Source organism: Rhinolophus sinicus, chromosome 2, assembly GCF_057876585.1.
Source record: "Rhinolophus sinicus isolate RSI-liver-muscle chromosome 2, RSI-T2T, whole genome shotgun sequence".
Taxonomy (NCBI): Eukaryota; Metazoa; Chordata; class Mammalia; order Chiroptera; family Rhinolophidae; genus Rhinolophus; species Rhinolophus sinicus.
In genome coordinates this window covers 10,263,374-10,279,894 of record NC_142502.1, presented here as the reverse complement: position 1 = coordinate 10,279,894, position 16,521 = coordinate 10,263,374, and the positions used below count along the sequence as shown (strand labels likewise).

General features: G+C 36.4%; 1 long non-coding RNA gene and 1 pseudogene across 5 annotated transcripts in view; one reads left to right on the top strand and one right to left on the bottom strand.

Annotated features, from left to right (window-relative positions):
- The window catches only part of LOC148758738 (uncharacterized), a 260,925-nt gene that overhangs the window by 65,077 nt on the left and 179,327 nt on the right, over window positions 1-16,521 (bottom strand). Inside the window, exon 5 of one of the 5 annotated variants that reach the window (XR_016020159.1) lies at window positions 12,519-16,068. The exons of the other annotated variants lie outside the window; for them this stretch is intronic. This is a non-coding gene — a long non-coding RNA (uncharacterized LOC148758738). Of the gene's footprint in view, window positions 1-12,518; window positions 16,069-16,521 lie in introns of those variants that run through there. 5 annotated transcript variants of the gene reach the window in all.
- LOC109456791 (small ribosomal subunit protein uS8 pseudogene) lies at window positions 8,628-9,174 on the top strand (annotated as a pseudogene).

Genomic DNA, 16,521 nt, shown 5'->3' with positions numbered 1-16,521 from the left:
ATATCTATATTTCAAGGAATGCAAACAGAATTTTAATTATACTTAACACTGCTTGCCGTAATCATATCACAGAAAATACTGAAGAGCTCTTCTGAAATTCATTTTTTTTCTATTTGAGGGAATAGAGAGGATAGCTGGAAATAAGAGTAACATTCTTTCTTAATCATGAGAGAATTTGAAAAATACACAAGCTGATTTAGAAGAGCTTATACCTTCTCATCAACCAAGTATAAGAAGTCACTTAATCTTGGAATTGGAATGAATTTATGAGGTCACGTAAGCAAATCTCTGCACTAGAACAACCATTTTATCTATATTGTTCTTGATAGAGGTCACCTTGACTCTGTTTAAACACTTCTAGAAACTGGAAGCTTCCTACTTTGCAAAGCAGTGCAGCCCGACCGTTTATAAAGAGTTCTAATTGTTCAAGACGTCTCTGTATTGAGGCAAAAAAATGAGCCTCCTCTAGAACTTCTTTTTTATTGTTCTTTGTCCTGTGGAGGAAACAGAGTAAATCTAATTAACTCCTGTTTCACATGACAGTCTTTCAAATATTTGAAGATACCTACCATGACCAGGGTTTCTGCTGCTGTGGTTCAACGGCGTTCATTTTATTTCTTTTGATTTCCTGCACACTGCAGGGTCCAGGAATGGGGTTAGCACTTCTTCCTTTCTCTTTTTTAACTATAATAAAGGTGTCTTTTAAAAAGGCTACTAGTCTTCCATTGCTTTTGTATAAATGCTTTGCTAAATTATCATGCTCACATTAGCTCTTCAATATATATGATATTTTATACCTAAGCATATATGCACTTTAATGTTTAAAATTTGTAATCATGAGGCACATAAGCACTTGGGCATTAGTGAAAGACCATCTTGATGATAACACGTATGAAAGAGGCACACCTACAGTGTAGTTAAAAGCTAGAATCGTGTATACGTAGCTTGTTGACATTAAGAATTGGTTCTTGTGGCATATGGGTTTTGGAGACATAAATCTGAAGCTGAACCATCACATGTTCAACTACCTCAAAGTAATATGATAAATAAGAAGCAGCACTTATCTGCATACTCATTTATCTAGCTGTTAGTATAAAGAAGTGGGGTAGAGATACGTGTCATGGGTGTCAGACCTGTCCTATGTCATTCTAAAAAATTCCCATAAACTTCCAGTGCATGGTTGGGGAGTTTTCTTGGTAAATTTATTTGCTGAGGCATTCTGATGGCAACATGTTGTTGCAGGTGGATATATGAATGAACAGAGGCAGCAGATACTCTTCTGAAATCTGACATCCCTTTATACTATGGACCTAAGAGACACAGCAGGGAGGGGGATTATGACAGGGCAGCGGTGTGAGCTGGGAAAGGGCAACAGGAAACTTCCTAAATTCTAGCTTGTGATAGGTGGGTAGGCATTCATCAAACAAACTGATCAATGCATTTTACTGTATATAAATCAGACTACTGCAACTGGAAAATAAAGGGGAAAAAAATCAGATGAATTTCAAAGGAAACTCTCTGAAACCACATTACAATATCCGGACACAGTTTTGTTTCTTAGCAAGTGAATCATCACAACATGGTTTTCCAAATGTTAATATCTAAAGGCTGAAATCCTCAAGATAGGAGCAGGGGAAGGAGGCAACTTTAATTTATTAGGGACCTTCCACACATTCAGAGGATGAAACTTGATTTTGTGGCTGCAGTGGTGCATAAATCCCATAAAGCTAGTCAGCCATTGGCTAATGGTCTAGAATCCCTAAAGCATCAGTTAGAGCCAGAGAAAGAAGTCCCATTTAACTGGGCATCTAAGATGCTTTACTGATAAAGCAGGACCAACAGCTCTGTCTAAGGCATTGCAGCATAGAGTTCCCCTGAAACTAATGGGATCACCATACTTTTATTAGCCTTTCTTACAAAGTGTCCGTTTAATGAAGCTTTGGGTAGGAATTAACTTTTTTTTCTCCCTTTCGTGCCAAAGGACCTCTATCTCGTTAAGGTCACTCCCTTTAAAAGCATTTTCCTCACTACCCCTCGAATGCATCAACAAAACAGAGGTCTCAATTTCTTGCCTCAATAGAATGGTGCAATTCCAAATGGGAGAGCCTGATAAACAATGCATGAAGAGCACAGAAAATATGCAGAACCTAGACATTCCTGGACCAACTGGAAGTACAGTCTCGTAAAGATTAATGATTATGGAAAATGTTCAGTCAGATAAAGCAGGAAGAGCAAGGACAACAATTCTCTTCCATATAAAACTGTATGAAAAAAATCCTGGACGGTGCATATATCTATAATTATCTTTCTTAGGTGCTATTTAAAATACAGGGTCAAAAACACACAAACCTTAGTATTTTCATGGGGTTACCTCAGTCGGAATTCTGGAGAGCAGAATGTTAATACTAATTTAGCATCATTACAATAACATGGCTTACACTGTAAATCATCACAAACGCAAAAGGTTGTGGTGTTTTAATATTACCCTAGGAGTAGGGTTGACGGGGATAAAAAGGGTTGAGAAGAAATCCTTAAGAGCATTCATGTGTGAGGGGTCAAGGACCGGCAGTACATTTATTAACGACTCGAGGTAGAACTGAGGACTTAAAATATAGGAACTTTAATTATTTAATCCTGCTGTATTCTAACTTCTGGTTTCCATTGAATAAGGGAAATATCTCTTCTAGTTGATTAGTCTCAAAATATACTTTGGATCATAAACTTGTGACTCTGCATTAGCTGGTATTTTATACAAAAATACCATTTGTCATAATTTGCTCAATCGTTGCCTAGCCAAATATCACACAACTGCTACTCAATAAAATATTAATTGATGACAACTGTGATTATGCCTAACAAAAATACTTATTCTAATGAGGTCCTGACAATTACAATGAGCTAAAATGCCCACCAAATAGTGATGTGAATGATGCTTTAGTTTATTTTCATCTGAAGGAGGAAAGTGGGAGATTTTCCAAATCTAAGTGGCTTATCAGACGTGGCTTGGGAAGAGATGAAGCACTTTTTCAGGTTCCTCTACCTGGCCAGCTAAGAGAATGGAGATGATTATGATAAGACCTTAGAAAAAGAAAGTGAACATTTTATCCCTAAAAGAAACCCAACAAAAGACTACTTTAAAAAATTCCATTAGGAAAGGAAGATAAACAAAGTCTTGTTTCAAAACCATGTAAACTGCAGTGAGGTCCAGAGTTGGGAGTATAATTTGATGGTCTGTATATGTGTTCACACACATCCTGTTGGCGGCCAAAAAAAAAAGAAAAATTCAGATGTACATATTTTCTCTTTACTTCAGAGACCCCTATGCATGTAAGGCTGCCAAAGTCTATCACACAAGCCTGTGATAGCAGTAAGAGATAAGAGCATAAGTGAAGGAAGGCCTTCCTGTAAAAATGCCTCCAAAATTTCTCTTCACACAAAACTGGTAAAAACTCTACATGCAGAGCACACCAAGAATGCTGGGGGCTGAAATGAGATTACTCCCCAAACACAGTGATAGCCAGGAAAGTTAGTTTGTAACAAAGGATGAGGTATGGTGAGTGAGCAGGGCAGGTTAACGGGAAAAGTGTCCTTTGGGAAAAAAGGACACAGACAAACATCTCAGAGCTTCCAGCAATGGGGCCTGCTTTTGAAGCAAGAGTAAGATGCAATCCAGTTAGAAGGGCTCCTTGGTAAGGCCCCAGCTTTTCTCTTTCAGAACCTTTCCAATGGTCTGTTCTGCAGTTCTTGGTACTTATTTACATGCCAATGGTGTGGGTTGAATTGTGTCCCCCCAAAAAAAGGTATGTTGAAGTTCTAATCTCTGGTATCTATGGACGTGACCTTATTTGGAAATAGAGTCTTTGAAGATGTAATTAATATATAAGTAAAGATGAGGTCATGGTTGAGTATGGAGGGCCCTTAAGTCCAATATGACTGGTGTCCTTATAAGAGGAGAAGAGACACAGAGAGACACAGGGAGAGAACGCCATCTGACGGTGAAGGCAAAGATTGTAGTGATGAGTCAATAAGCCATAAACACAAAGGATGCTGGAAACTCCAGCAGCTAAGAGAAAGGCATGGAACACATTCTTTGCTAGAACCTGTATTTGGACTTCTGGCTGCCAGAACTGTGCGAAATACAATTCTATTCTTTTCAGCCACCCAGTTTGTGGCTCTTTGTTACAGCGGCCCTAGGAAACTAATATACCAACCATAACTTATTATTAATTGCTTTGTGTAAATGTCCTGTGTTTCTCAATAAGATGGTAACCTCCATGAAGGCAGGGTTCTCATACTCTACTCTTCTTATCTGTCTCCCAACCCCGAGCGTCTAGCTCACTGTCATAACAGAAACCAAGCCTTTCGCTATAACCACTAAGGCCACGCAGTCTTCCGGAGTACAAAGTGAAGACTACAGAACAGGTGGCAAATGGGTGCTAAAACCTGCTGGATGCTAATTGCCAAATGGATGAAACCTCTGGAGTGTATTTGTCCTAAGGCAAATTGCTGTATATTTTACTTCATAATTGTTTTCTAATGATTTCTATGTTGCTTGCTACCATAAAATATTTTACTTGAGTGACACAACTAACAAGCATAAAACAGGACAATTAAAACAACATGGAAAATGTTGGAGGAAAAAAGAAGGATAAGGAAAGCTCTGCTTTCAGCAATGAGTTAATTAGTACACCCGAGGGCTAATTATACCTCTGAGCTTACTGGCAGCCAAGGAAAAAAAAGTTTTATGGTGGGTTTTGGAGGAAAGGGAAAACATTTAACTTTACCTGAAGAGTAGAATTTCCTCTTAAAATAAAACCTACAACCTTTTTTATGTGAATCTTTAATGTGATCTTTTATGTGAAGTTAATCTACATTCAAGAAACTATATTGTTAGTTTAATTTAATAACTATTTTGCAAAAGATATTGACATGTTTTGCAAATGGACATTTCCTAAATAACTCCTGAAAGGACATCGAGGATATTATGGATTTCATCATTCATTCATCCCACAGAATTTTTAAGTATCTCAAATGCGTGAGACCCTGTGGAAGGTACTGAGGCCTAGATGCAGTGTCTCTCCTTAAAGAACTCTCTGAGTAGTGGGAAGACAACTCATAAGACAGATATAATAACATGTAACAGGTACACTAATAAAAAAAAAAAATGGACAGAGCCCTGACAAACATGGAACCTAGCCCAGGCCATCACATTAGGATGTGATTTAAGATAAGATTCTATGGGAGCTAAAATTACGCAGTCCAGTTGCAATTCTTCCTGGTAAACTGGCAGTACTAGAGTAGCTCTGAAAAACAAAGCAGAGGTTGAAAGTGAATGGCCTAATCTGACTAGCAGATGTGTTTTATTTTGCTCACACAGTGATTTAGCATTTTGGGGTCCATTTAAACATTTTAAAAGTTATTTAAAAGTTGGATTCCTGGCTTCTTTGACAACCTGAAGCCCTGGATCACACAGCAATTGCCTGCGTGTGGTTTTCTAAGGTTGGAGAAGCAGTGCCTCGGACAGTCTCCCACAATAATCTCCAGTCAACTCGTCCTGTTCGTGGAGCACATTCAAATAGTGGGAAATTCTCTAATGTGCTCCAAGTGTTAACGCTTTTGCTTTCCAAAAGTAACTTACGTGTATAGATCAGAGGCATGCTAGTTGCACGGTTGTCATTCTATTGTAAAAAAATTAAGACTATGTTTTTATTGTTACCTGAGTGCAAGATCAAGCTACTGTCAACCAAAATGAACTGCACGGGTATCTGCAAAGTATGCACTACTTATGTTTACATACACTCCATGATCCAGCAATCCTGCTCTTGAATGGACATCTCAGAGAAGTTCTCTCAATGGTCCAGAAACCACATATACAGGAGGTCCATCCTGGTGTGGCGGGAATAGGACTGGAGACAATCTGCTCATCTGTTGCAGGGGTGAATGAAAACCCAAGTGGCTACATTAAGTAGAAGGTTGGATACAAGTGTCTGGCATACCAGAGAGATGTCTGGTTATGATATAGAGAGTCATCAATATATAGATGGCATTTAAACCCATGGCACTTAACGAGATCACTTAAGCTGTAGCTAGATAAGAGAGGCAAAAGCCAAATGTTGGATACTCCTGCACTTAGGGAGATGGGGTGGGGGCAGAAGCCAACAAGGAGAGTAATAAAATGGAATGTCTGGTGAAGAGGAAGACAAGGGGCATGTGGTGTGAGAAACACCTAGAGAAGCAGAGAGTGGTCAGTCAGGTCCCCTGATGCTGAGAAGTTCAGCCGGCTGTGACTCTGGTCGGAAGCAGGTTATTTATCCGTGACCTTGATAAGTGCTGTTTCTGTTCTGTGGTGGCGAAAAGGGGCAATTAAAAGGGAAAAACAAGAGAATGGGAGGTAAGGAAGAGAAGGCAGTCAGTTAATACTTTTAAAGAATTTTGCTAGGAAAGTAAAAGAAAAGACAATACCTCAATATCTAGAAAGAGATGTGCAACAAGGTGGATCTTGTTTTAAAAGATGGTTTTTATTAAGACATGATTGACAGTCCTGGGGAAGGATCTAGTAAAGATGATTTGATTTGATGGTACAGGAGAGGAAGGGAGTGAGTTCCTTGAGAAGGTGTGAGGGGACAGGGTTCAGTGCACACGGTCAGGACAGGCTATGTGGCTGGCTGCTGATCCAGATTGGTTGGTGGAACTGGGGATGAAGTAATAACTATTCATTTCTATTTTCTCTGAGAGTATGAAATATAATGATCAACCGAAAGTGAGCAAGTCAGAGCAAGTTGGAGATTTGATAAAAGAATTTTTGAAATAGTCACCTCATTTATAAGAGAACTATTGCTGTTGGCTGAATCATTTCTGCTATGATAGAGGTAATAGTTTAGATGCTCTTTTCCTAAGAAACCTTCTCTTAGATGCTGTAACGTTCACACATCATGTTGTCATTATGCTTATTTGCCTCTATGTTCCCTCTTACCACTTCCTCAGTCAGGGTCTAGGTTCAGGGTTTGAACCCAGTGCACGACTTACTGTTCTCCAGGAATATGTGTTAAGTGAATTGTTGTGTGTATGGAAAGGCCCTGCATCAACAGTTCATACTAAGTAGATTTTAAGGCATGAATGATTATTTTCAACCAAGTCTAAAAGTACCTTCTCAAAGATGGAAGTGAATAAAAGCTAATTATTAACCAGTAATACTGTCACCTTGATTAAAAATTTAAGTGTAATACCTCCTAGAACAATCCAACAACTTGTTTTTAAATAACTGTAGAAATAATTTCATACAGATACACGCCTTTAAAAATCAGAGAGCTATTAATGGAGAAATGACTCACAAGGATACAGACTATATAGGGAGAAAATCTCAGCAAAACCAATGTCTCTTGGCATTTAATCACTAAGAAGATATTTAGAGTGAAATCAGTCCACAAATATATTATTTTGTTCTAGACCTCTCTGGGCTTTATAACTCTTGATAGATTACACTTTTGTTTTGTTTTGTTTTCCCAAGAAGCTATATTAAGATTTGGAGGAATAAATTCTCATTATATGTCTTAGCTAATCTAATAACTGAAATCTGTGTGGGTAGCTGACACTTAGACACAAGTTTTCCTTCATTTCACTTCAGCCTGAACAACTTCCTTTTACAATTTTTGTAGCACAGGTCTGCTGGCAATGAATTCTCCTAGCCCTAGTTTATCTGCAAATTTCTTTATGTTTTTCTTCATTTATGAAGGACATATTTGCTGGACATAAAATTTTGGGTTGATGTTTCCTCTACTCCCCCAACACCGTAAAGAGATCATTCCATTCTGTTCTGGCCTTCTTTATTTATTCTACTGAGAAGACTGTGGTCGTCCCTGTTGTTGTCCTTATGTCCTTTATTTCTTGCCTATTTCAAGTTTTTCTCTTTATCTTTGGTTTCCATCAGTTTGACTAGGATGTGTTACGGCTTTCTTTGTATTTATGCATCTAGTCTGCTTGGGATTCACTCAGATTCTTGAATCTGTATATTTATGCATTTCATCATATTTATAAAATTATGGCTAGTTTTTCCAAATATTTTCTCTCACTTTTGTCTTCTCTATTTCTGGGACTCCAAGTATACCCTTTGTTATTATCCCACAGGTTACTAAGGCCCTGTTCAGTTTTTTTTTTTTTTTTTTTTTTTTTAATTTTTCCTTTTTTATTGTTCAGTTAGATAATTGCTATTGATCAATCTCCAAGCTCACTGATCCTTTTGCCATCATCAATACATCAATTTTGATTGTATTCTCAGTTATAGAATTTACATGTAGTTATTTTTCAAATAACTTTATTGAGGTACAGTTTATATCCATTTGAACTATACAAGGTAATGATTTTATAGGTTTGCAGAGTTGAGCAACTATAACCACAAACTAATTTTAGAACATTTTCATCATCCCCCAAAGAAACCTGGCACTCATTTACAGTCACTCCTGTTCCCACCCCCTGCCCCAAGTAAACACTAATCTTCCTGTCTTTATATATTTGCCTATTCTGGACATTTCTTTTAAATGGCATCATTCAATATGCAGTCTCTTGTCTCTGGTTTCTTTGGCTTAGCATAATGTTTTTGAAGTTCATTTGTGTTGTGCATGTATCAGTACTTTGTGTCTTTTAGTTGCTAAATGGAATCCAATGACTAGGTCACATTGTATTTATCCCTTCTCAAGTTGGTGGACATTTGGGTTGTGTCCACTTTTTGGTTATTATGGATAACGTTGTTCTCTTTCCTCCATTTTTCCATGCCGACATAATGGTACACATGAATGTCCTGGCTGAGGCTCTCAAAAGCATCAACAATGCCAAAAAGAGAGCCAAGGTTCCTACTAGGTTCTTATTAGGCCATGCTCCAAAGTCATCGTCTCGTTTCTAGCTGTGATGAAGAAGTATGGTTACATTGGCGAATTTGAAATCATTGATGATCACAGAGCTGGGAAAACTGCTGTGAACCTCATGGGCAGGTTAAGCAAGTGTGGAGTGATCAGCTCCAGGTTTGACGTACAACTCAAAGATCTAGAAAAATGGCAGAGCAACTTGTTCCCATCCCATCAGTTTGGTTTCATCGTACTGAGAACCTCAGCGGTCATCAGAGACCATGAAGAAGTAAAACAAAAGCACACAGGCAGGAAAAATCTTGGATTCTTTTTCTAGGGATCTAATACTTACATGCAAATAAAATGCCTCAATGGACACAATGATGATGATGATGATAATAATAATAATAATAATAATAATACTGCTATGACCATTCATATACAGCTCTTTTTGGGGGCACATGTTTTTATTTCTCCTGAGTACATACTTAAGAGCAGAATTGCTGAGCCAGATGGTAAATCTGTCTTTAACATTTTTTAAAAATTGTAAAACTCTTTTCCAAGGAGACTATAACATTTTCTATTTCCATGCACAATATGTGAAAGTTATAGTTTCTCTACATCCTATCCAACACTTGTTATTATCTTTTTCTTTTTTTTTTTATTACAACCATTCTTGTGGATGCAAAGTGATATTTCATTCTGGTTTTAACTTACATTTCCCAAATAACTAATGATATTGAACATCTTTTCATGTGCTTATTGACCATTCATATTTTTTTAGAAATACCTATTCCAATCTTTTGACCATTTTAAATTGGGGTATTTGTCTTCTTATTATTGAGGTGTAAGAGTTCTTTATACATTTTGGATACAAGCCTTTTATCAGATTTGCAAATATATCCCTTTCCCAGGTTTGTGGCTTATCTTTTCTTTCATAATAATATTTTAATAATAATAATATCTTAACAAGTACAAAAGTTTTCACTTTGACCATGTCTAATTTATCAATACTTTTCTTTTATTTCTTATGATTTTGGTGTCAAATCTAGGAAACTGCCTAATTCTAGGTGATGATGATTTTCTACTATTTTTCTTCTAAGAGTTTAGCTCTTACATTTAGGTCTATGAATCCTTTTGAGTAATTTGTGTGTATTCTCTGAGGTAAGGTTATAATTTTTCTTTTCTTTTTTTTTTTGCATGTGGATATCCAAATTGTCTAAGCATCATTTATTGAAAAGAATGTCCTTTCCTCATTGAAATGCCTTGGCATGTTTATTGAAAATCAATTGACCATAAAAGGAAAGGTTTGATTCTGGACTCTCAACTTTGTTTCATTTATCTAGATGTCTATTCGTATGACAGTACCCTATTCTCTTGATTGTAGTACGTTCTGCAATTGGGAACTGTTAGTACTCCACGTGTTTTTTAAAAATATATATATAATTTTAATTGTTTTTAAAAATATTTTTATTTCTCTGTTGAGATTTTCTATTTGTTTATCATAAGTGTATTTTTCTTTATGTTCTTGAGCATAATTATATTAGCTGCTTTACAGCTCTTGTCTGCTAATGACAGGATCTCAGAGTTGATCTCCATGACTTCCTTTCCTTTAAGTATGAGTCACATTTTCTATTTGTCTGTATGTCAACTAATTCTGAACTGCAATATGGACATTGTTCATGCTACATTGTAGAGACCCTGGATTCTGTTATATTATTCAATTTCATTATCAACTAACTGTAGAAATAACAATCAAATTAGAAAATCACTCTGCAGATCCTAATAAATAATTGATTGAGGTACCAATCACTAATGGATGATATATCCATTGTAGTAGGATAGTTGCATAGGATCTATATAGGCCCACAGATGACTTGCTAATTACAAAGTGAAAAATCTACTTTGCAATGAAATGATCTTAATTCCTAACTCAAGGGATCAAACTAGCTAGAATCACCAGCAAAAAGGGCACTGTTATATGCTTCCTGATGTGATATGAAGTACACAGCTTCATGTCTGAAGTACTCTATAAAACATATTTAATCTGAATCTCATTAAACCTTTAGCTAGCTAACAGAAAATATAATTGAGAGAAACATGTTAAAATATCAGAAAGAAACAATAAAATAAATCCAAAGTATGGTATATGCTACAAGACAACTGGTCAGGACTCATCAGAAAGTTAATTTCTTCAGGTTAAATAATGCAGTGGCCTCTTCTAGATCAAACTAGAGTAAAGAGATGTAACAAAATGCAGTGTAAGAAGTTTGGATCTGGATTCCAAAAGAACAGCTTTAAGAAGTATGTTTAAAGCAAATCAATTGAAATTTAAATAGGGAAGAAGATTATTTAATATTAAAGGACTTTTTGTTAAATTTATCAACTACAAATAATGATAATTTGTTTATATAGAAAGGTTTTCTTTCTTTTTCTTTTTGAGATGCATACTGTAACCCATTTTCAACTGGTTCAAAAAAATATAGAGAAAGTTTGGATATCTATCTAAATAAATCACATATCATGTATATAATTGCTGAATCTAGGTAATAGATATATGAGTATTCATTGTAAATATTAACTCAAATTTACTATGTGTTTGAAAATTTTCTTAATAAAGTATGAAAGTTAAAAAGCCTTTTGCCTGCCCAACAGATATCAGACTTCTGGGTAAGAACAGATCCCAACACACTTTTGCTAATTTGCCTTTTATCAAGGCTTTGTTATTTCCTTATCTTTGTAAAAAAAATGCAAGACAATTTCCTACCATTATCTGCCTGTATCTCTTATACCCGGGAATTATTTCTTTATCCAGATATAACATCAGATAGAAAAAAAAAATTGGGATGGGGTGGTTGGGAGCGGGACAGCTTCCATTTTCTCTGGGGCCCTCCATTCCAGTGGATGATGAAGAACTGACAATATTTCCTAGATCTAGAGGCAAACATCCAATCTGGCTGCCTGCTGCCTCTTTGACCTCAGACTGCACAGCTGAAGCCTATGCTGACCCCGAATGTGACAGCATTATTCCAACTCAGCAGTTTGCAGAGAGCTCTTTTTGCAGGTATTCTGTTAGTGATTCCATCTTGTCATATTGCCCAGGAAGGTCCTTTGCAACCCACCCTCACCACTCCATTCCTGAAATAAAAGCTGTTGAATAGTTCAATCAGTTTCATTAGGTGGCTGGTGTCAAGTGCTATTATAATCTCTGCTATGATTTGATGATATTCCATCACTTTGTTATTTTTCAGCTCCTAATTGTACCCTATACTTTTGACATCTCTCTATTGGACTGATGTTAATGTCAAGTTGTCCTGATTCATGTGCTCTATTGATATCTGCTACTGAGGCAGCTGAAATATGAAGCGGTTGAGGACTTTTTGAAGTGCTCTGCCTACAAGCCTTTCTTTTTTACTTCTGTAGCACCGAGAAGTAATTTTATTTTTGAGAAAAAAGAATAAAGGCTTATGAGTTTGAAATTTCACAAGATGTTAAAAGTGCATCAACTAATGTTCAAATTAGAAAGGGAAAAGGCATGAAAAGTTGTACAACAATACTTCATAGTAAGTTTTTTGAGAAATGAAAATAACTTAAAAAATTTACACTCAAACATATCCTGAACATGCAAAGAGGTTCAAAGAAGAAAATAAAAGTCAACCATATACAAATCCCCATTTGTTATCTTTTTGTTGCACAACTTTAAACATGTTTTTTGCATGCACATATCTACTTTTTAATTGTTTATAAAGAAAGTGCAATTTAAAAAAAGAAAGTGCAATGAGACAACACACATTTATTTTACAACCTGCTTTATATACATTACATGCCAGACTTATTTTAATGCCATTAAATATATGTTTATAATTTTTACTGTTTTGTTGTATCACATTCTTTAATAATTAAAAAAATCCCCACTTATGAAACTTCATATCATTTGAACATGTTTCCTTAATGGTATCATGAATCTGAAAACCCACTGTTCCCACCTAAGCCAACAACTTTAGTCCTATTTGGAAAATTCCAGCCTATTGCCTCCCAAGATGACAAACAAATCCTTCACCATGAAAATTTGGGAAACATGAATAACAAAGTAAACGGTTTTTATTACTCATGGATTCTTGGAGTTATAATTCTTTTTAATTTTCAAGAGAGGGATGTGGCAACCACCCTTTCCCAATCTTATTTCCTCACAGAGCATTTTGAGGACGCAGTGTTCCACGGAAAACACTTTAAGAAACAGTGTCCTAATCCCATGCAATCTTTCATTAATTTCTGTCTGGGTGCTCAGCTACCCATTTAAGGTCATTTTTCCCCCAATAAATTTAGCTTATTTATAATTATTAATTAATAAAAAAGTCAAATTCACTTCAGTAAAAGGAGATATTTATTGGGTATTTACTAAGTGTCAGGTATTGTGTAAAGTGGTAGAGATAAAAATAGTCATAAAAACCAAGTCCATGAGCTTTATCATTGGCCCAAAAACAATTAATAATTTTAGTGGACATTTATTTAGTGTGTCACTCTCCCGGGTCTGGCCAAACAGAAAGTCATACTCTCCTAGGCACAGAAACTCAATGAAAGCCAATCGGATGTAGTCTAGGGATGTTGAGCGACTGCTGTAAAGGAAGCATCCATTCCTTCCTTTGTTTTTGAACCCGGGAGAAGCTGTTTATGGGGCTGCTGGCAGCCATTTTTGTTACAACTCAGTCTGAAAATCAAGTCAAATGGATAAATGCTGAGCCAAAAGATAGAGGATAGGCCCCAAAGAGCTGAACCCAACAATTCTTGATCCATGTGGAGTCTAGTTACATGAGCTAGTTTGGGTTGGGTTTTCTGTGACTTATATCCAAAAGGGACCTTGCTAATACAACGTTGTGTTTCTTCCCTTGTGGAAACCATTCAAAATATGTTAGGAAACTTTCTTGGCTGAAGATGAATACAATTTGGTATAAATGAATTCTTTTTTGATGATTTAAAAAACATAGAATGAATTCTAAAAGTTGTTTTTTTAACGAAATCTTTGATCTCAGCTTGTTTTCTTATAATTGACCTATTTTTCCTAAAAGTGGAAGCACAATGAATTATGATTAATTGAAGGTTTCCTTTAAGTTTGGTTTTTGTTCATAAAGACTTTATATAACCATCCCAGTAAATGACCAAATAACCTAGATAAGTTTCAGTAATACGACTTGTTTCTCTGAAATTGAGGGGATTATTGTTACATGATCCTACATGAACAATGCTTGTTTCACTAAAGCCTGAATGAGTCTACCTGAAAAATTGTTTACACCACAGAAGTTTCTGATTCAGAACCTAGATTAAACTAGAGTCCCCCAACAACGCTATCTTAACAACATTATTTTTGGTTACTTATTCTACTCCTCCCATCCTGAGGATCCTTCTGAGTGAGAACTCTTTCCCCCAGGTGGAATCTGCCAAATTTCCATCTCAGTAATTGGTAGTATTTTTAATTTAATCTACAGAGTGAGTTTTTATAAATCTTGCTGTTCAAATCTTAGATCTTTGGGCTGTTTCTCACCAAAGTCCAAAACTAGTATTTCTAGCAACATTATGCGACTTGTCCATTGAGGTTTAGCTTGGCCTTTTGCAGACACATTGGTCTAGAAAATTTACAATAACAAAAAATGGTCAGTTGTGGTATATGTCAACTCAGATGACATAGGCCTATATGTTTTAATGGCATTATTCAAAAGGCTGTAATAAATATATAGTTATATTACATAAGTCTATAATGCTATCTGGTAGGTCAAATTATGGCACCTTTCTAGATATGACAACAAGTTGGAGGATGCCTCCTGATGACAAAGACTTCTCTCCTGGAATGTGTCCGGAGGAGGCTCTGGATGCCAAGTGTCCTTTCCACTAATTTCATTGAAGCTATTAGATTTGCCTTCAAGAGATAGAGATTCAAATAAAATTCACCCTATTCCATGTCCTTTTATCCTTTTCCTTTCCTGATTCATGAGGAAAACATGCCACACTTCCATGTGAGGACACACTATCTCTGAGCATTTCTATTCATAAAGCCATTTTGATTTAATTTCCCAGAATAGAAAAAAAAATGGTTTAATGTTTTTGTCCCATTGACCAAGTTGCAGGAAAAAAAAAAAAAAAAGAGGCCTGTGGTCTGAATTTGACTGTCTTCAAAACTGTATATTCCTCATGTGCTCGATGGCTCTATAAGAGCCACATACTAGAACTGGGGCCAATGGCCTCTCTGGAACAATATCGGAAGAAAAAATGGTTACTTGGTGAGCTAGTTCTCTAAGATAGAATTTCCCAAAGTATACTCTACGGAATGTTAGCTTCTGGTTTGATCAGGAGTCAAACAGAATAGCAATATCTATACAATAGAAGACAAAATATAACTTGCAATAAAACATGACAGCATAGCAAACAGAATACAGAAATACAGGAGAAGAGAGATGCTCAGGAACCAGTTAGGAAATTTTAACACAATCTTTTTTGTTCCTTTAGAAATTTGACAGCACACTAATTGAGCCTGATGGGAAGCTGTGGCCTTATTGTTCCATTACAGTTAATTTGAGGATAGAGTTGGACGTGGTATGATTTCAAATGGTTGCAGAAACTCGGTCCTCATCAACGTTGGGAGGCTAATTTTTCCAACAGTGTTGTCCTTATTTCCACTTTATTAACATAACAGTTGTGCCTTGTAACAGCAAGCTGAAATTCTTTTCAAAAAAGGAGTATAAATAAGTTCATAAATGTAATATTGTCTGTTTGTTTAAAGCAGTTATTAAGATAATATTACATAGTTACAGCTTTACCAATTAATACTTTAATTTGCTCATTTGCAATATCTGAGACACTATTTACTGAAATTAACAGGCTGACAAAGAGCAAAACTAATCATCGGTCAACCACGGACAAATCTGAATTAATATTGATCAATTCAATCAATACATGGGAACCTGAAATTATATTCAATTGAATTAGTAAACGTCTGCTTGGATTGCTTTATATAAGCAGATAGGTTTATTTGGAAGTCATCAATATCCTGTTTTTCATGCAAATCATCAGCTTCTTTTCAGTGTCTGTCTTTAGACCACGTCGGAGATGGAAGCAGCCAGGTGGCTCAGGAAACATACATACATGGAGCACGTGCATGGGCAGTGATTAGAAAAAACGGTCTCCTCATTTCAGAAGAGATGCACCTCAAGGGCCCGTCATGCTTCACAAGCCACTGCGCCTAGAATGGTGGGAGATACCGATACTGGTATTGAAGTTTTACTGGAATCTCAGGCACATGAAATTGGCTCTCATTCAATGAGAGCCAGTCATTTAGTTTGCTCGACCCTGGACAGAAGACTGAGAGTGTATCAGGAAGGTGTGGACACAGTTATGCTTCCACAAGCAAATAACACTGCGGGGATGAAGCTTTTCTTGAAGTTTGATTTTACACCACCTCCCTCCTCAGCATTTACCAGACATCTCTCACTATTGTGCTCAAAACGTCCTGGGTATGGAGAAGACATGTTCCCACAGGGTGGCTGCTAGCTTTTGGGGAATTACTGAGAAAAACAGTGTTTTGATAGAAAAAGCATGGGGTTTGTCATTGGAAGAACAGAACATAACAAACTTTTCAACTTGGGTAAGTCGCTTAACTTGAGCTTCAGATTTCTTGTGGGTAATTTCGGACTGA